Source organism: Ornithodoros turicata, chromosome 6, assembly GCF_037126465.1.
Source record: "Ornithodoros turicata isolate Travis chromosome 6, ASM3712646v1, whole genome shotgun sequence".
NCBI lineage: Eukaryota > Metazoa > Arthropoda > Arachnida > Ixodida > Argasidae > Ornithodoros > Ornithodoros turicata.
Window position 1 is genome coordinate 6,989,718 of NC_088206.1, and position 19,242 is coordinate 7,008,959.

At 46.5% G+C, this 19,242-nt stretch overlaps 1 protein-coding gene across 1 annotated transcript in view; it reads left to right on the top strand.

Annotated features, from left to right (window-relative positions):
• LOC135398953 (glycine receptor subunit alpha-2-like) overlaps positions 1–19,242 on the top strand; it is a 239,377-nt gene that overhangs the window by 107,188 nt on the left and 112,947 nt on the right. The gene's annotated exons all lie outside the window — the stretch shown is intronic.

Below are 19,242 nucleotides of genomic sequence, written 5' to 3' on the forward strand. Positions count from 1 at the left end.
GAATTGATTTGTTCTAAATTGATCTATTGATCTGAAATGAAACGCGAACTGAAAATGTTCCCGTAAGCTTTCAGGAAACTACATACTTGGTATTCCTCACCGATGGTTGAGTTATGACATAAAGGCGACTAGAGAACACAGACACTCGTATTATAGTGAAACCCCATTGCAAACAGGGAAGTTCTAGAAAGGTTAAAATATGTCAGTGTACGAGAAACCGTCATCGTATCGAAGGCATACGTATATGTGATATTGGTGTCATGTCACTGAACGAAGGATAAAATAACACGTTGTACCTGCCTTTTCTGGCTGGCACACGAAAATTCGCAGCTCATAGTGGGTGGGGACAATCGATGTAGCAATTCACTACTCTGTGAAGGAACAGCATACAATTCGGGTGTCTCCTATTCTTCGGTGTTATCGCCTCTAGCACTGCAAAGAGTCTTTCGTAGCCGTAATATAATACTCCTCGGAAGAATCTATTGTGAATTATTTTTTTCAAACGTTCTGAAACGCTCTATTCTTGCAAACGTTCCTGATCATTTTCGAAGAGGTCGGTATTCGTATTTGTTAACGGACGTCGAACATAATGAAAGCGCTATTCCATTATGTCGGCAATATTATAAACGGAAAGGAAAGCAGTAAGTTCTGCGCACGAGTCCATATGGTATGCAGTACAAAATGAACAGATCACGAAGGAAAAACAGGAGATCAGAAGAAAAATGAAACAAGGAAAGACGAAGACGGCAAAGCGTAGAAGTTGAAAGAAGAAGACAAAACCAATTTCAAGATTTCATTGGCCCCGTTTACATGGGACCGCTCAAGCGAACCAAGTCGCAGCGCTCCGTGATGCGTGACCAACTCGCGCGGCTCTGTGGTTGGCACGCTGGCCATGTCACGTCGAGACAGGGAGGTACCCGGGTTCGAATCCCGGTGCCGGTGCGAGAATCCCGGTGCGAGAGTCCAGCTCGTTATAAACGGGTGCCCGTTTACGTGGGACCGTAAAACCACCGCTTAATTTCTCTGCTCCTATTGCATCCCCAGTAGGTGGCGCTCTACGGATTTCTGCGCGCGTTGCATCATGGGAAGTATCACGTAGCACTCCGCATTTGGCGCGAAGTACGAGTTGCGATTGCTGTTTTCTGAATTCGGCTCGCTCGCGCGCATTTTTGTTTGCTGGATACTTGGACGCCCAGACTGTCTTTCCGAACGAATGACATGCCAGCAACACCGGAAAAAGTGTACTTTGGGGGGCAAATCAGCAGCCGAAACGCTGCTATGCGAGGGACAGCCTTTTCCAAGGTTTGAACTTAGCGGCCGGAATTTGTGTTGGAAGTGAGGTGAAACAGTTCCTCGAAAGACAGTTGCTGATGACGGGTGAGACAGCATTTTCGTCTGCGTGGACTTGTGTCAACATAGTCGAGGTTGCTAACTCCCGGGTGAAACTGTTAACAACTTTCTAGCAAGAATGGCATAACTTCAGTGCTTGCAAACGTGCACCGAGAAAGGGAACGGAACACAAGGGGAAAGGTCGTTTTGAAGGCATAGGCATGCCACCCTCGTGTATATAGTCGGCGATTGATGTTGTTGTTTGATATTTGTTGTTTGGCGATTGATTGTTTTCATGTGTGGCACTTAAGTAATCACTGTGAATAAAACCTTTTCAGAAAAAAAAGGAAAAAAAAGAAAAAAAAAATTGCAGGTTCGTGAACGTCGCTTCCATCTACCGGGTCCTCGTCGCTATCCTCCTCTCCCCATACACTCATGCTTGGAGCGGCTCCTGCATGAATTCATCTAAGCGTTAGCGTTCCGGCTTCACACCTGGGGGCGCTCCGACTCGGTACGCTTGTAGCGCGCTCATGTAAACGGGTCCATAATAGATTTTAACAGCGCGTGGGACTTGCAATAAGGGCAGCACAGCGTCAATCCCTTTCCAATCTTGTAGTGCGCCCAACACGGGGAAGGGTGCGAACAATACGGGGGAAATTAAATGCAGGCGTTCTTCCCCAAACGCCAAGTGACCAGCTTGTATACAGGTTCCTGCCCAGGAATGCCTATTGTTAAACGGCTCCTCTGGTACGCTCACAATTTGGCAGCCAAAAGCTTTCCATGGCAACGCCATGCGATAGCGAGGTTTCCTGCTTCGACATGCTGTCCACTTCTGGAGCACTAAACCACTTTTCTCGCAGAGCGTCGTCAGTAGGGACATTTCGAATGCCAGCACCGTCTGGCGTCGTGAAAGGATTGTTCGGCTCTCCGAGCGTCAATTTGTACATTTTTCTCCCCGCATTGCCTGATTTATCGAATGTCTGCTCCAATTTTCGCCGGCTAGAGCGGTGTAATTAATTATTGGCACGATAATTCTTCGGAATCCGCACGGTTTGAGATTCCCGCGTAAAGACGCGACGTCAGTCTGACGACGTTGTGACGACATGAGGGGCGTTCCCACGGCCCCAGGCTTCGGTCGCGCCTCCTGCAGAATTCTATGCGTACCGCTGCAGGGAACATGTGAGCAGGAGGTGCGGGTATAGTAAGGAAGCTGACACGTGGTAATCCTGTCGGAAACGTCACAGATGCGTCATGCACCCTGATGAGGATATTCTCCTGCTTGCTTATCCCCGTGGGTGCTACCGTTGCACGGCGAAAATAGACCATATGCAAAACTTAGCGCCATCTCGTAGCACTCCCGGGAACCTACTGGCGTTCCGCCATGTATGAGGCGTCCTACCCGGCCCGTGCAATACAAACGACTGTCATACAAGAACACAGTTCTCTCGCGTGCCATGCTTCTCACATATGCTGTTTCACTATCTTATTTGTGTGATTGATGAGATGCGTCAACTTGTCCCTGTATGCCGATGACATCTGTGTTTGGACTACAGGCACTTCCCGTCCAGCACTCAGTCAGCGTCTTCAGCGCACGTTAGATGCCATTCGCCTCTACTTACTCCAGGCAGGAATGGAGATATCCGTAGAGAAAAGCGCAGTTCTAGCCTTCACGCGCAAAGACATGCATAGATATCGCCTGTATATTGGTGGAAGCCCACTGGAGCAGGTGACACATCACAAGTTCCTAGGCGTGACTCTATCATGGAATTTGTCGTGGAAGCGCCACATAGACGTCATTGAACAGAAAGTCCAACGCTGGGTCAACGTGATTCGTCACTTCGCAGGTATAAGATGGGGGCGAGACGAGAAGGATCTCCTCATGCTGCACAATGCCCTGGTTCGTGGCTCAGTGATGTACAGCCTTCCCGTCCTACACGGACTTCCTCAGACATTGATTCAAAGGATTCGAGCCATGCTAGCGCGCAGCCTTCGGGTATGTCTTGGGGTCCCACGAGGCGCTGAAACCCGTCTAGTAGTGGCTGAGGCCAGGGACATCCCCATTGAGGTTCTCCGTACTCGGGAAACTGCACGCCACTATCTGCGTCTACGTGCCCATCATAACCGTCACACTCTGATTCGCAAGCTTCACGCTAGACGGAACGCGACGGTTCATGCTGCTGTGACATCATTCAGACCTCATATCCCCAAATTCATAGTCGACCCGACGGCACCCAAAGTGCCTCCATGGACGTTGCCATCGCCGTCTGTCACTGCCTCCATCCCCGGTCTCAAGAACAACAAAAAGAACTATCCTGACTTTATTCTTAGGCAACTTACCCTTGACTTCGTCGAGGCTCAATACCGCAACAGTACCGCTGTATACACGGATGGATCGTCGACCAGGGACACTTCATCTTCAGCCTTTGCCATTCCATCACAGTCTGTTACACGTGGGTGTCATCTATCTCACCGTACCTCATCGACATCCGCTGAACTTTATGCTATCTTGTTATTTTTGACATATGCGGAAGACTGTGAACCGCGGCACTGGGTAATTTACACAGACTCCAAAGCAGCTCTCCTGTGCATTAAGAACATGGGCATCCGCGGTTCCCTTGCCTCAGTGGTGATAGACATCCTGTGCGCCCTGAAGTCCCTACAAGATCGCTCCCACTACGTTGCCTTTCAGTGGGTTCCAGGGCATTGCGGAATAACTGGGAACCACGAGGCCGACGCTGCCGTTGCCGCTGCACACCAACAACGACCTTCTATGCCCATTATACTCTCGAGAGGAGACAGAAGATCCCTCCTCAGGCATTTGTCCGATTCCTGGTCTAGCCTACAGTGGCAACACGACATTCCAACTATGTCCTCTTTGGGGAATGTAGACCCAACGCTGTCATACCGACTGCCTGCAAAGCTTCCTCGTCCTCTGAAGTCACTCATCCACAGGCTACGTCTGAATGTGGCCTTCACTCCGTCCTATCGATACCAGCTAGGCTGTGAGGCTAGCCCTATGTGCAACGAGTGTGGCGTACTTGCCAACGTTGAGCACATACTCCTCAGCTGCCGGACCTATCTCAACGAGAGGCGTGCACTGCAGTCGCAGCTTGCCACCCTTGGCTGCCGCCCCTTCAACTTGTCGACCATCCTCGGCCCTTGGGACACCGCGGCCGACTCCAGGACGGCCTTACGTCACGTGGTTGACTTCTTTGAGGCGACAGGCCTAAAGTACTCACTATGACCCCAGCAGCGCCCTCGGACACTCCCACCACCACGATCACGTCCAGCATCGTCATCGCCACTTCGATCATTCCCGTCATCTCTCATCGTCAGCACTGATCATTGTCACCACTCATATTAGACCCCTAGCTATGGGGTAGCGTTCCACTCCTAGAGTGGAAAATCTCCCCACTTCATCATCACAATATATATGTTGTTGTTGTTGATGAGACGCGGGTTCCAAAAGGGAATGTAAACCAGGTAAGATAGCCTCGTGAATCACCCCAGGCCACAGTCATGATTTATTTGTTGTTGTTTGTTGCAAGACAGCCTCAAAGATCTGTATTCCTTATTGCATCGAAAGCGTTAAGCATGTGCAACGATGCTTTGTTATGCCGTCCCAGGATAAATTTATACAGTTTAGTGCACTTGATACAGCAAAAGCATTTAGTAGAAAATAAAAGTTTAGTGCGATAGCGCTTGTTGCTACGAAACCCGCTGTGACACACACCGTTACGCGCTGGTATAAAATGTGGTCTTTCTCAGCTCGGTGAATCTGAGTTACATGAGAACAATGTTACATCATTGTTCGCGACCATCTACGTCTTCGACATGTTTGCACTTGTTGCTTGTGTACACGCCTTGTGATTGTGTGACCGTGTGTGTGACTTTTCAGTTTTAGTTTTGTGTCCTTCCTTTGCTTTTCTTTTCTTCTTTGTCTTTTCCTTTTCTTTTCTTTCCCCTTTTCTCCTTTTTTCTTCTCCTTTGCTTTTCTTCCCCCATTTTCTATTTTTTTTGGAATAGCAAGCCGACCTCCGTCTCGCTGACCTTTCCTTTCTCTTTTCTTAATATTCCCCCCCTCCCAATTTTGTATACATAATAGTGTCGGAACAGTCTCTGAACTACTAGTGAGTGAATTTTATTACTATCAATGGAATGGCAGGTCGTCCTTGCGTATTAATGACCTTTCCCACACACCTTTTCTTCGAATAAATCGAAAAATTGGTTCAACCCCCCCCCCCCCCCCCCCCCGGACATAACGCAGCTGAAAATGCCCTTCTGACCATGTCCTTCTAATCATGTCTCCTATTTGATTGGCGAGGAAGTCCACAAAGGTTCCTAACGCCTTATTGCTGCACCTCTCTGCCCATGCATGCACATGTCTTTATACCTTGAATGGAATTTCGGGGTCTGTTTTCATATTGTTTCTCACTCATCTTCACTACATGTTTGTTGTCCTTTATACGATCATTTCACATAGTCAAAAGCGATAACTTATCGGGTACTTTTACCTCCAATGGCATTCCAGGGGTGTTTTCAGCCGGTCTAACGAAAAATGTGATTGAAAAAGGCCTAGCCGTCGTGAAGGTTCCGAATTCGCAAGAAAATAGTACCGTTTCGCTACGCCGCAGACCGTAAAAGAGTATATTTTTACCCTGCTGCTTTTTACCGGGCTATAACACTCGGCAACACGCCTATAGTCCTAATCGTTATTGCCTTCATCAGAATCGCAGAAATCCACCCACACCTTCGAACGACTCATTCAAGGGCATCATCGTGTCCACGTTGCGTAGAAGCGGCCGAAGAAGTAGGAAATATTCTCTGCCTCCGGAAGTCCATTCACGTAGTATCCATTCAACCGCTTCGCGACTTCCCCATTAGGATCATCGTGTTGCTTCCCATCAGAATCTCTGAACCGTCGCCTGTCCCTCACTACGGCGCCCCACATTTGAAACATGGGACGTCGCGTGTCAGCGATCTTGGAACACTAACCGCGCAAAGATGATGCTGTCAGAAAATGTCACGTTCGAACGTTCAACGAGGGAGCATTAATGCGTAGACGTCGACTTGGAATAAAAGTAAGCGAGTAAATTTGAAAAAAAAAAAGAAAGAAAGAAAGAATGATTCACTGGGAGACTTTTTTTTTTTTTTTTTTTTTGCTGGTTTAGTGCGATCTCAAAACAGAACCACGATGTAATCAGCAGACATATATCAAGGACCGAGACAGACAGGGGACAACATTGGGTGCGTTCAGTAGGCGACCCTGAGCGCGAGTGTTTCAGACTCCACTCACTTAACGCGACACCAGCGACACTCGCGAGCCCGAGAGTGTGAGACTCCGTGCCGCTTTTCGAGCTCCCGTTTCATTTCGGTGCATGGAAGCAGACGACAAGCGTCCGGTTGGTCGAGATTTTCCGTGACGTACTTCCTGTTGAGCGTAGAGTTGAGTGAGCGCCGGCGGGACGACCTTCGAAGTGTGGGCTCGGAAGCAAGATACGGGCTTTATACGTTACCCAGTGCTCCGATTTCAGAAAACTGTTATATTTTGATAACCGTTATCATGCTTTTGTATTAGTGGAGAACTTGCACATGGATATCGGCGGTTCTTCGCGGGAAATGCGGTGCCTTAATGCAGACATCTTCAGTCAGTGATTTATCCAGACCCCCCTACACCCCCCCCCCCTCTAAATGTTCAGCGACATCCCCTGAATTTTTCAGCTGTGTACCCCGTATAGGGGGTGCCCTTGCGATTTCAGCTTTAGTCACATGTCGGTAGTGATACACTCTAAATCTTTTCACACCTTTAAAGGTGTAACAACGTGCATGGCGCACGCCTTTTTAGGTGTAATTTTGGTAACATCATAATGGAGCACGGTTTCGCACAAATTTTCTTTACTCGAGTGTTGTCTGTCCTCCAAAAATTCAGTCTTGCAACATCTCAACATTGTTCAACAGTATAGTAGACACTTGCGCGTGCTCGATTATCGATAGCGATGCATATATGCATTAGCTCGTACCTACGATATCCAAGACATAATGAAAGCAAGATTTGCACTGACACTTGATCTTCAGTAATGCTTTCCAAATTTTGTAAAATATCATCCTGGAGATGCAATGTTACGCAACCAGGTTGAATGTTCATAGCGCACACCTTTAAAGGTGTGAAAAAGTTTACAGTGTATGTTAAGGTATAATGACGTAACTATAATAATGACCCCCATTTTTTTCTAACACCCCTCCGTACTTGGGATTCTGGATAAACCACTGGCCTTCACAGTAACTGGCTCCTATGACGTCTGTTACAAATTCCCATCTTTTCCATTTCATTCACTTTTAGAAGGAGGAGTCTTCACAACCGTATAGTCGCCTCTTTCAACGTTACTATAGGTTCAAACTAAGCCAACGTGTCCGTCTGTGCGCTGCATGAGCAGACAACAGGAACCGCCACCAGCGAGCGAGCAGTGTACCGCTCCAAAGTTGCTTTTCGCTGTTTAGTGGCCGGGTTGTGCCATACACCAGATTTGAGTAGTGCCAAAAGAGGAGCGCTTACTAAACGCACCCATTAACAACCACAATAACTAACAGACGCCAATAATCCCGGTTCTCTGTACTATTATAGAATGGTTAAAAAGGCGCTTTGTGCAATGCCGATGTCACTTTGTGCTTGCATGTTGAAGCTCTGCTGCTCGAGTGGTGCGGTCCCCGCACAGCATTCCTTTTTACGCCTTTCGGAAGTAAATGTCTTGTTCTATGAAACACATCTTTGTGGTGTACGCTTCACACCGCCTAGAGAACGTTGGTCTGTAAATTTTGCTTCATTGGTCTGTAAATCACCCTTGTAGATCGCGTATTCTACAAAACGCACCGTTTCAAAATGGCATATTCCATAGGAAACACCACCAGTTCATGCAGGTGGGTCTGTGTATACCATTTAAAACACTGTTTGAGATTTATTGTGTCTTTATGGGTATTATATTTCACGCAAAACACTGTTTTATTCCTGTGGGTGTTTCGCAGACACCTTTTTCAGCACTGTTGTTAGCGCGCTTCAGTTTGGCACGCGGTATAAAAAAAAAGTGTTTATTTACACGAAAAATACACCCCTTCTACACGCTGAAGGAATAAAAAATTACTGCCTGCCTTCCCAGACATCCATAACATTTGTTTTATTCAGCAACGTTTCACTCCAACATCTTCGAAACAAACAAAAACGTCTGTCTTCCGAGGTCGGCACAAAACAAAGCTCCCCGGCACGACTATACGAAAACGAGGTGGGTCCTGCAAAAATCATTCTTCGCAGCAGCACGAAAGACCACAACGAAAACTCTTTTGCTCGTATTTGGACGTCTGGCGCTGTCGTTAACGCCTCAGGAGATGGCTGTTGCGTTATGCGAACGGTAGGGTGAAGCTTAGATTAACGATGGCGCTGTCTCAACCGCGCAGGGAAATCCCACGGCGACACCGCACGCATGCGGTGAGACTGACGTTAACGGCACCCTTTGTGCGTCATTATTCTGTTCGACGTTGACGACAGCGTAGAGTTGCAGACCAGCAAAACTAAATTATTCCACTCCAGTAGCCTACGTCGCCGTGAATGATGGATAACTTTTCGACGTGAAGTCTCCGGAGAAGCTTCGAGCGGCGACGTTTCCTCCCACGTTTAATAGGTTGGGCCTGATAAGCACCAAATGCTCATAACCTCTAAGTGCTCAAACCCTTCAAACGCTCATATGCTCCGAACAAAAGAGAAAAAAAAAGTGGTAGTTTTGAGCGTTTGGTGCAAATGAGCAGGAATAAACACCAAATGCTCATAACCTCTAAGTGCTCCAAACCTCAAAACGCTCATACGCACCGAAACAAAATTGGTGGTTTTGAGCGTTTGGTGCAAATGAGCAGGAACAAACACCAAATGCTCATAAGCTCTAAGTGCTCAAAACTCCAAAGCGCTCATATGCACCCAAACAAAATTAGTGGTTTTGAGCGTTTGGGTGCAAATGAGCAGGAACAAACACCAAATGCTCATAAGCTCTAAGTGCGCAAAACTTCAAAACGCTCATATGTACCCAAACAAAATTAGTGGTTTTCAGCGTTTGGGTGCAAATGACCAGGAACAAACACCAAATGCCCAGAATCGCACCGAATGCTCATATGCACCGAAAGGTTGGCGATTTAGTGTGTGTTGGTACAGCTTGTGTATTACGTTCATAATAAATTTTACCATAACAACTACAAACGACGGGATTTCCTCCCCCACATCTGGAACCATGCCTCCGGGGAGAGGGGAACGAATGGCTGCTGCCGAGGCCGCTTCATGTGTCTGTCTGAAGTTTTTCCTGGGTTTTCCTCAGACGCTTTCAGACATATGTCGGCACAGATCCCCTTGAAGTCGGCCCAGGACGCACATTTCCCCAGGGCGTCAGTCGTGACGTTGCCCACATACGTGAGGCCGACAACGGCAAGCCCTTTCAACATCACCACCACCACCACCACCTGTCTGAAGTTTATGTAACAGCTTCGTCCTGCTCGTATGTGGCCAGAACGAACAGCACCTTCTCGTTTAGGGATTTCTTCATGACACTCTATCAACCAGGCAGCAGCACAGACAAGGTGTGACTGCGATATCTCGGATATTTGCCTTGATTTCGGAAGGAGAACAATATTGCCAGCATATCGTTCGTAACTGTAACGTAAGAATTTCTCGAGACTGTCACGAATAACAACATTCAACGAGGAATTGGATCCATCTAACAAATATATGTCAAAATTGACAGAACTAACTAACAAACAAATATTTGTATTCCTTCCGAAAAAGAAAAAACGGCCTTCCAATCGCGAAATTGTGTTCCTGTAAGAATAAATCGATTGCAGGCCGAAGCGTATATATTAAGCATAAGTGCGTGTACTGGGAAGTAATGGCATTACTTGATGAAAGTGTAATGGCGTAAGTAAGCGGGGACTCTAGCTTGCACCGAACGCTTATTGAGGCTATATAGGATGAGCTTCCATATCCAACACGTCCCTATCTCATTTTGGATGTTTTCATCCCCGCTCACTAACGCATGTGTTCTTATTAGAAACAGAGAAGCAATGAGAGCTTCTTCTTGGAGTAAAGTGTGACCTTCAGTGTATGGAAGTGAAAGTGTCGTCACCCTTAGAAATGTGCTGGGTCAGCATGCCGTTTGACTATGTGTCACTGTTAATAGGTGTGTTTTACAGGCCTCCCGATTACGCTGATTTTGTACCTTTGTTCGCCGAAGCGTTATCACTGCTAAAGTCCCGCTTCTCCAGTGCCAAGGTTTGCATATTTGGTGATTTCAATTACCCCGGTATTGACTGGACAGTACCATGTGGTACGTCCCCTGAGGAGTCACGCTTTGTTGATGTATGCATGAGTTTTGGCCTATCGCAGTTGGTTTGTGAACCTACTCGAGTCTCGTCCTCATCTCAATCCATTCTTGACCTAATACTAGTCACTGACCCTTCCATCCTCGGTTCTGTTTCATTGCCTTTGAGTCTGAGTGACCATAAAGCAATTCACGTGCCACTACGCTTACCCCGCGCTGCCAGGCAGAGAGTACGTAAGACTATAAAGTTATACGAGCGGGCTGATTTTTCATCAATCAATAATGAACTTTTTTCATACTATGCAACTTTTCGTAGTCTGTTCGACACGCGTTCAGTACAGGAGAATTGGCGGCTTTTCCGCAGTACACTCAACCATCTGGTTGAGACTTACGTTCCATCAGCGGTTATCGGGGCACCCGCAAGAGCACCATGGTACTCTAATTGCCTAAACAGACTGAACAACAAGAAAAAGCGCTTGTATCGATTGGCAAGGCGTAGTGGCACTGAATCCGCTCATTTAAGGTATCAAGAGTGCTCCCGACAGTATTTAAGTGCCCTACGCAAGGCCAAACGTGCCTTTTACACCACCCACCTCCCCAACTTGCTTTCTTCTAACCCAAGAAAATTTTGGAAGGCTATTAACCCATCACAACCCGAGCAGCTACACGTTCTGGATTCAAACGGTTCTAAAGTTACTGGCATAGAGTGTGCTGCCAAGTTCAATTAAGCTTTTGCTAGCGTCTTCACTAACGATACTGATTCTGTCATACCTGACTATATGGCCCTCATAGGCATCCTAACACCCATGAGTAAGCTCACAATATCTCGAGCAGGAATCATAAATATCATTGACAACCTAAAACTCTCGTCTTCATGAGGGATGGATTGCATTAACTCCAAGATCCTTAAAAATACAAAAGAGGCGTCATCCTTGTACCTGCGTGACATTTTCACTCAGTCACTCCATCACGGGTATGTGCCTCACGACTGGCGTCTGGGGAAGGTCATTCCTGTTCATAATGCATGGCGATAAGACGTCTCCTTTGAATTATCGCCCCATATCTTTAACAAGCATATGCTGTAAAATCCCAGAGCACATAATCTATTCAGCTGTCTCTTCTCATCTCGAATCTAATAATTTTTTTCATGAACACCAACATGGATTTCGCGAGGGTTACTCCTGTGAAACGCAGCTATCTTCTTTTGTCTTTGATGTTGATTCTCACGTGGATCGTGGTATTCAAACGGATGCAGTCTTTCTTGATTTTAAGAAAGCATTTGATTCCGTTTCTCATATTATGCTAATACGCAAACTCTAATCGCTTAATATCCACCCTACTGTACTACGCTGGTTTCAGCGTTATCTCAGTGATCGTTCACAGGCAGCCCTTGTAAATGATTGTCTTTCTCCTTTCCTTCCTGTTTCCTCCGGTGTCCCACAGGGTTCCGTCCTTGGCCCGCTATTATTCCTCATATATATTAACGACCTGCCAGGTAGACTCTCATCCTGTGTCAGGCTTTTTGCCGACGACTGCGTTGTCTATCGTTTCGTAACATCCTCTTCTGACCAATTATGCCCTTCAGCAAGACCTAAGTTCAATTTTCTCATGGTGCTCCACATGGCTTCTTTCTCTCAATTCTTCTAAATGTTCCTACGTTCAGTTCTCTCGCTCCAGGTCACCGCTCCCTTGCCAGTACCACGTTGGCCATTCTCCTATACCACAGTCGTCTTCGTATAAATGCTTAGGACTCCATCTCTCCTCAAATCTCTCCTGGTCGGATCACATCCGTAGTGTTGTGCGTGATGCCAATCAGAACCTCGGCTACATACGCCGTAACCTTCGTTGCGCACCCTACAATGTCAGGCGCTTGGCCTACCTAACACTAGTTAGGCCCAGGCTTGAATATGCGTCAAGCGTCTGGGATCCGCACCATGCTAACCTCATCTGCCTTCTTGAGTCCGTTCAAGACCGCGCCACTCGTTTCATCCTTTCAGACTATTCCTATCCTTCTAGCATCTCATCACTTAAGTCTTCTCTGGACCTTCCGCCACTCGTAACTCGCAGAAGTTTCTTCCGTCTTTCCCTTTTTCACAAATTTTATTCCAGCCCATCTATACGACCATCTTTCATCACAGCCGCACCTTACATCTCAGGCCGATTAGACCACCCGGGTAAGGTTGAACCAATCACTTGTCACACTTCCCACTTTTTGTATTCTTTTTTTCCACTTACGATTGCCGATTGGAATAACCTTCCTCAGTCCTTAGTCACCTCGCCTAACCATCAAACTTTCCGTAGAAACTTGGCATCATATCTACACATTTAGTGAGAAAGCATTATTTCATATCTTGTATGTGTGTGAATTTTGTTATTACCTTAACTATTTTGTGCAGTGTATGTGCTGTTTCATGTACTAATGTTGCATATATTGTACGTATCCCTCTCATGTATCGCCCTAAGGGCTCTTTGAGGTATTTACATAAATAAATAAATAAATGAACTGTTCACAATTGAATTTCGTGCGAAACAACCTCATCATAATAATACGGTCGACGCTGCGGGTCCCTTTATCGCGATGCATTCCTCTTCGTTTTCTTGACGGCGTACTTAGAGCTTATTGAGAGCTTAGAGCTTATATAGTTAAGAGTTGCAGTAGCCTATATAGCGACTGTAGTTAGAGTCACTACAGTTTTAGCGGTGTACTGACTGAGCGAGGGATATATTCCACCAAAATGCCCGTGCACCGCCATGTCGTTTTGCACCGAAATGTCCTAGATCGAAGTCAGATAATTCTGGTATAGGCGTCTTGTCAACCACCGATCACATTCTGAGCACAGGAAGTGACGTGTTCGATCACCTTTGTAGGCGCCCGCCCCCTAGTGTAAAAAAGAGGAAACTGTGTGGCAGGAGCCCGCGGGTAAAGGTGCCTTACATTCGAGGTGTCTTACAACCTTGTTCTTGCGTTTCATCCTCCGCTATACCATGTCACTCTCCCGAAATTTTCATTTTTTCTGCAGCTCCCACCCATTAAGTCGTGTATAGACTGTATCTACGGAATAAAAGCGAGTGGCCCATAAACCTAAATTGTTCACGCTAACGAAGTCCTATAGTGTAAATGTCAAAAAATAAAATCGCCCGATGCACAAAATTACATTATTGCTCTGAAGGGTTGGCTGTGTAGCGCTTTATGTGCCTACTGGAAAGATATATACAGAGAATCATGAACTACATGAAATACATATATGAAACAAACTATATGAAATACATGAACTAGAATGATGTGAGAAATACGTAAGAGACAAATTTGCGGAAAAGTGTGAGTTTACCTGCGTGACTATACTTGTGATGTGATGTGATGTGAATAAAGAAAAAATGACTATACTTCATTCGTGTTAATGCCAATGTTTTTCTCGCGAATAAAGTCACAAAACTTTCTTAGTATTTGCAGCGTGTATCCCAGGCTTTCTGTGCTGTAATTAGTAAACTGGTCCAGTTGCACCTTATCAGCTGTAATTGATTTATTATGGTACTACTAGACGCAGAAAGCGATAATCCCGAAGGGGGACATCACTGTGCGATGCTCCAGCGGGTGGCCGTAATCAATTTTAGAGAAATTCATAGTATTTTACACTAAATAGAAAAATTATGCATGCGAATAGCCCAGGACAAGAGAAAAGGAACGGTGCACGTGATTGTCAGCGATCGTTCAAACACTCGTTGGCTAACGAACTAACGAAGCTGTTACATTCCTGCTCATTCTTCCTGCTCATTTCCACCAAACGCTCAAAACCACCTACCACTAAAGCCGACCGCGTGATTCTACGTGGCGTGGTTTTTTGTTTATTTTTTGTTTTTTATTTCATAACACGTTTTCTGGGACGCCGATATAGGGCTTTGGTTTTTCGCTTCTGCGACTGGGTCTTTGCCGCAGGCGTGACTGGCGCTAGTGTCGCTTCTTGCTCGAAACAAAGCAATGTGAAAGGTCATAGCAGTAATTTCCCTTCTCTCTCTCTCTCTCTCTTTCTTTTTTATGTTGAGTGCATGAATCTGGTTGTACATATTCTATAACCTAAGCAGAATTATAAATAACAAAAAGGAAAAGGCAACAAGATGAATGAGGAAATTTGTCGCATTCGTGGCTCATTACCCCAGGGCGCTCTGGGGTGTCGTTCCCCCTTCGGTCCCAGCGCTACCTTCCAAAGAACTCCAGCACTCCATCCAAAGAACTAACTCACTCCATCCGCAAGCCTTGACATTCGCGTACATAACGTCGTTGCCGCCAAGCCTGAGGAGGAGGAGGAGGAGGAGGAGTGTCGTTGGGAGGAACCCGAGAGGTATGCCTGCCTAATTAGGCGGCATGTTTCTCGGGAAGGGAAAGGTGGTGGAGAGGAGGAGAGGAAAGGGTGAAGTGGAAGACCGAGCGGAATCCGCTCGGGGGGAGGATAGCTGCGTCCATGGGCCGACTTCAGGGGAACTGTGCCGGCATACGCCTATTACACATCTGAGGGAAACCCAGGAAAAAACCCAGACGGCACAGCCGGCCCGCGGATTCGAACCGCGGACCTCCCAGTCTCCAAGCGCACGCGTTACCGCTGCGCCACCGGAGCTGGTGCCGCCGCCAAGCCTCCTTTGATATATGCCAGCATTCAGCTCGCACGGCGTTCTCGCGTCCCGCATAAACGATAACGGAAAACACAGTCATACACACACTAACACGTCACAGACCATTACAACAAATCCTTTCGAACAATGGCACAGAAAGTGTAGAAACAATGGCTTCACATGGGAAAGAGAGCGGCGGCTGCAGGCATACCTCCACACAAATGGAGGAGAAAGAGCACTAGTATGAGCATCGTCAGAGAAAGGTCCTTTTGTAAGTGAGACTCGCGAGAACTGCCGTCGTGCATTATGCCCCCTGTACGATGTGTCAGTCTGCTCCGGTTAACTCCCGCTCCATGTCACTTCTGCCTTCCTTCTTATTCTTGCTCTCTTCGCGAGGCCTCTATTTCTTCGGCGCGGTCTTCTTTTTTTTTTTTTTCTTTCTTTTCACTCAGCGTCTTCTCTGCGTACTCTCTCGACGAAGGAATTCAATCACAGCTGCAGTTTCCGCATGCACTCCTCCGACAGAACTTGGCCCCATAACGCGCTGAAGGCCAAACATTGCACAGAATGACGCCGTTGTCACTCTTTATTTGTGGACACACCAGCTCCGGTGGCGCAGCGGTAACGCGTGCGCTTGGAGACTGGGAGGTCCGCGGTTCGAATCCGCGGGCCGGCTGTGCCGTCTGGGCTTTTTTCTGGGTTTCCCTCAGATGTGTAATAGGCGTATGCCGGCACAGTTCCCCTGAAGTCGGCCCATGGACGCAGGCTATCCTCCCCCCGAGCGGATTCCGCTCGGTCTTCCACTTCACCCTTTCCTCTCCTCCTCTCCACCACCTTTCCCTTCCCGAGAAACATGCCGCCTAATCAGGCAGGCAGACCTCTCGGGTTCCTCCCAACGACACTCCTCCTCCTCCTCCTCCATTTGTGGACAACGCCTTTTTTTGTGGCGAGTAACATAATTAAGATAACATAACACGACTAAGTTAGGCGCCTTCTCCAGAAAACGGGCCTTGCGCAAAGTTGGTTCCCCATATTCAGTTGTACTCCACGCATTTATGCTTCTTAATTATGTTCACCTTCTGTGACATGTATTATGTCAGTGTATTTAATGAGATTTCTATGTTACTTTCGGTCATGTTCTCCTCCACCTGACAATTATTGTTTGAGTATTTGTTTGCTGTACAGGGACTGCACTCTTAGAAATGAACTTCACCGCATAGCACGCTTCTAGCCAACCATCATCACGAATGATCGATATCGTTATCTGCCCTGATTTGCTGAAAACGGGAGGAGTACGCCTTTTATGTGACAATTATGAACAGCATAAGTGCCACAAAAATGGCGTACGCCTCCCGTTTTCAACAAATCAGGGCAGATAACGATATCATTCGTGATGATGGTTGGCTAGAAGCGTGCTATGCGATGAAGTCCATTTTTAAGAGTGCGTATCGCTGGACTGGCCCTGACAGTCCAGATAAACGTGTACCTTTAACCTTGCTGTTGTACAATAAATTATCCTTGTTCATTAATCCATCCACAGTGCAGATCGGACTCATTCATGCTGTGCATACCTCACCTCCAACCCTTCACCCCTTCACCATACTCATCCATTTCTGGCTACAACCGTGGCTCGCGTGTGCATAACAACAGCGAGCCAATTTCAACACATTCCACCCCCCCTCCCCCCTCCGTTGTTCGAGATGAAAATGAGGTAATATTTTGAGGTTTATCCCTTTTAATATTTTGGCTCAATACCCTGTGTCTCATTTGTCAAGCTGTCCATGAGGAGCCATCGCCACGCAAAAGATTTTTGTTCTGCGGTGTATTGAAGCTGCGCAGTTATACATATACAAAAACAGTCGGAGAACGCCAGCGACGGACGGCCGATACGATCCTCGAAAAGTTCCCCGTGCCTTCCTTCTTCGTTTCTTTCTTCTCAGCTCGCGGCGCTCTACGTCACGAGTCACATGCCAGGGGAGCAGGTGATGTCACGACGTACCCTCCTCCTCCCCACATTCTCAGATACGCTCTTTCCAAAAGGGGAAGCGGGGTTTTTTTAAAGATTTTGCGGAACAGAGGCCTCGTACGCGCGTGCTGCAGGTCACGAAACTCACCCCAATGGCGACTTTCATCGCAGGAGGCGATATTCTACCCCATTGCTGGTGGTGGTGTGGGGAATGAAATAGTGAGCCCCTTCACAATAAGAATCGAAGTCCTATATGGTGGATTGGATACAATCCTGGGATAACATCACTTTCGCGAGGATTCTACTGACATTTTTACACAATGCTATATTTTCGCGCATTGTCATTGCTACACGCATGGCGCATATCCTGATGCATTACTGTCCTATCTACATATCCTGATTTATCGCAGGCATTTATCATTCAAAGTAAACTTCCAAAGTCATTAAACAACCGATTGCGTGCTGCTGTGACGACCTGCTTCGCTGCATCCCACACAACGCAATTAGAAACCCATCCAAGCGAACGACCGTTTTGCTTTGGACGATCGCTTCCGCTAAAAAGGGGTTATTATCGGATCTGCAATTTGCAAAGAGCATGAGACCATTTTTGTTCGCGTATCCATTAATAACCCCTTCTCATGTCTGTTCTATTAAATGCGTTGTTGGGTGGGATATGTTTGATGGCAGGAAGAATACGCTTTTAATGTTCAGTTATGTAAAATACGCCTCAGAGGTTAATCGAGACAAATTGTCTTCATTTAATTGATGCTGTCTATGTTAATTAAATACTTCTATCGTTATACCGCACCAAAGCAGCGAAAGCAAAATACGTAAAGGAGATAACGGACTGCCTAAGGCAGAAACTAAACTATTCACAATTGCTTTGTTACTTTTTCCAACGGTAGTAAACACTGAAAGTCGTACTGTTGGGATTGGGATCAGAATCTGAAAACATGCTCGCAGACGATAACAAGACACGGCAATTCAAACAAGATAACGAATAAATAAAAATATTATGTCATTGTTATGTTCCGAACCAACGTCCTAAAGCCGCGTCGTTTACATTTCTTGAGTTTAAAAAAAAATCTAGTGGCTTCAAGCTGTGACTCCTATCAGATATCCATCGTTAAATCTTATCCTTTCGGTCTCACTACGCATGAGATAAACTGATGTTCTGAGGCTGGAACAACATAGAAGGGACAGATACAAACAAAGCCTCAAATTGCCTAAGAAATCAACGATGAAAGATGAAAGTCACTGAAAAGGTTAGCCAGCTGTATGTTGTTCCAGCCTCAGAACATCAGTTTATCTCTTGTTCAACAGGTGCCGCTTGCGTCGATTTCCGTCGTATGAATGTGTGTATGAGTGAGCAAAAATGTAAGAGTGAAAGGAGGGTGAGTGAGAGTGAGTGGCTGGTTTGTCGTCCCTTCAGATGACGCACCCCGAAAGTCACTGGAGAGGCGTGTTAGCTTAGCTCAATTGGTAGAGCCCTGGACCGGCAATCCAGAAGATGTGGGTTCGATCCCTACAGCTGGCTAACCTTTTCAGTGACTTTCATCTTTCATCACTACGCATGGCATCGTGGTCCACCGTTCGGGTTAGAGGTTCATATTACAACATACGCCGCAAAAATGCTTCTTTCTTTGTTCCGTTTCTTGTGCAACTGGAGACTGGAGAGTACTATTGGTCACCAAACAAACACAACAGAATTTTCTAAGTTTTATCGCGTGCCTTTACTGGCGAATTTCCCCATTCATCATCATTAATTTATCTGTTGTTGTTGTTGTTTATTGGGATTTCAAACGGTGAATAATTCTGCCGTAACATTGGACATCCTTTTATCGCAGGAAAGTTCACAGACGCTTGAAAGCCTTTATACCGGGTTAGGTTAGACTGGGTTTTGCGAAGCCGAAAAATACCAGGTAAGGTATAGTAAGAAAAATGCTGAGATGTTGGCTCCTACATTGTGAGCTGGCCACTCTGAGTCACTTATAC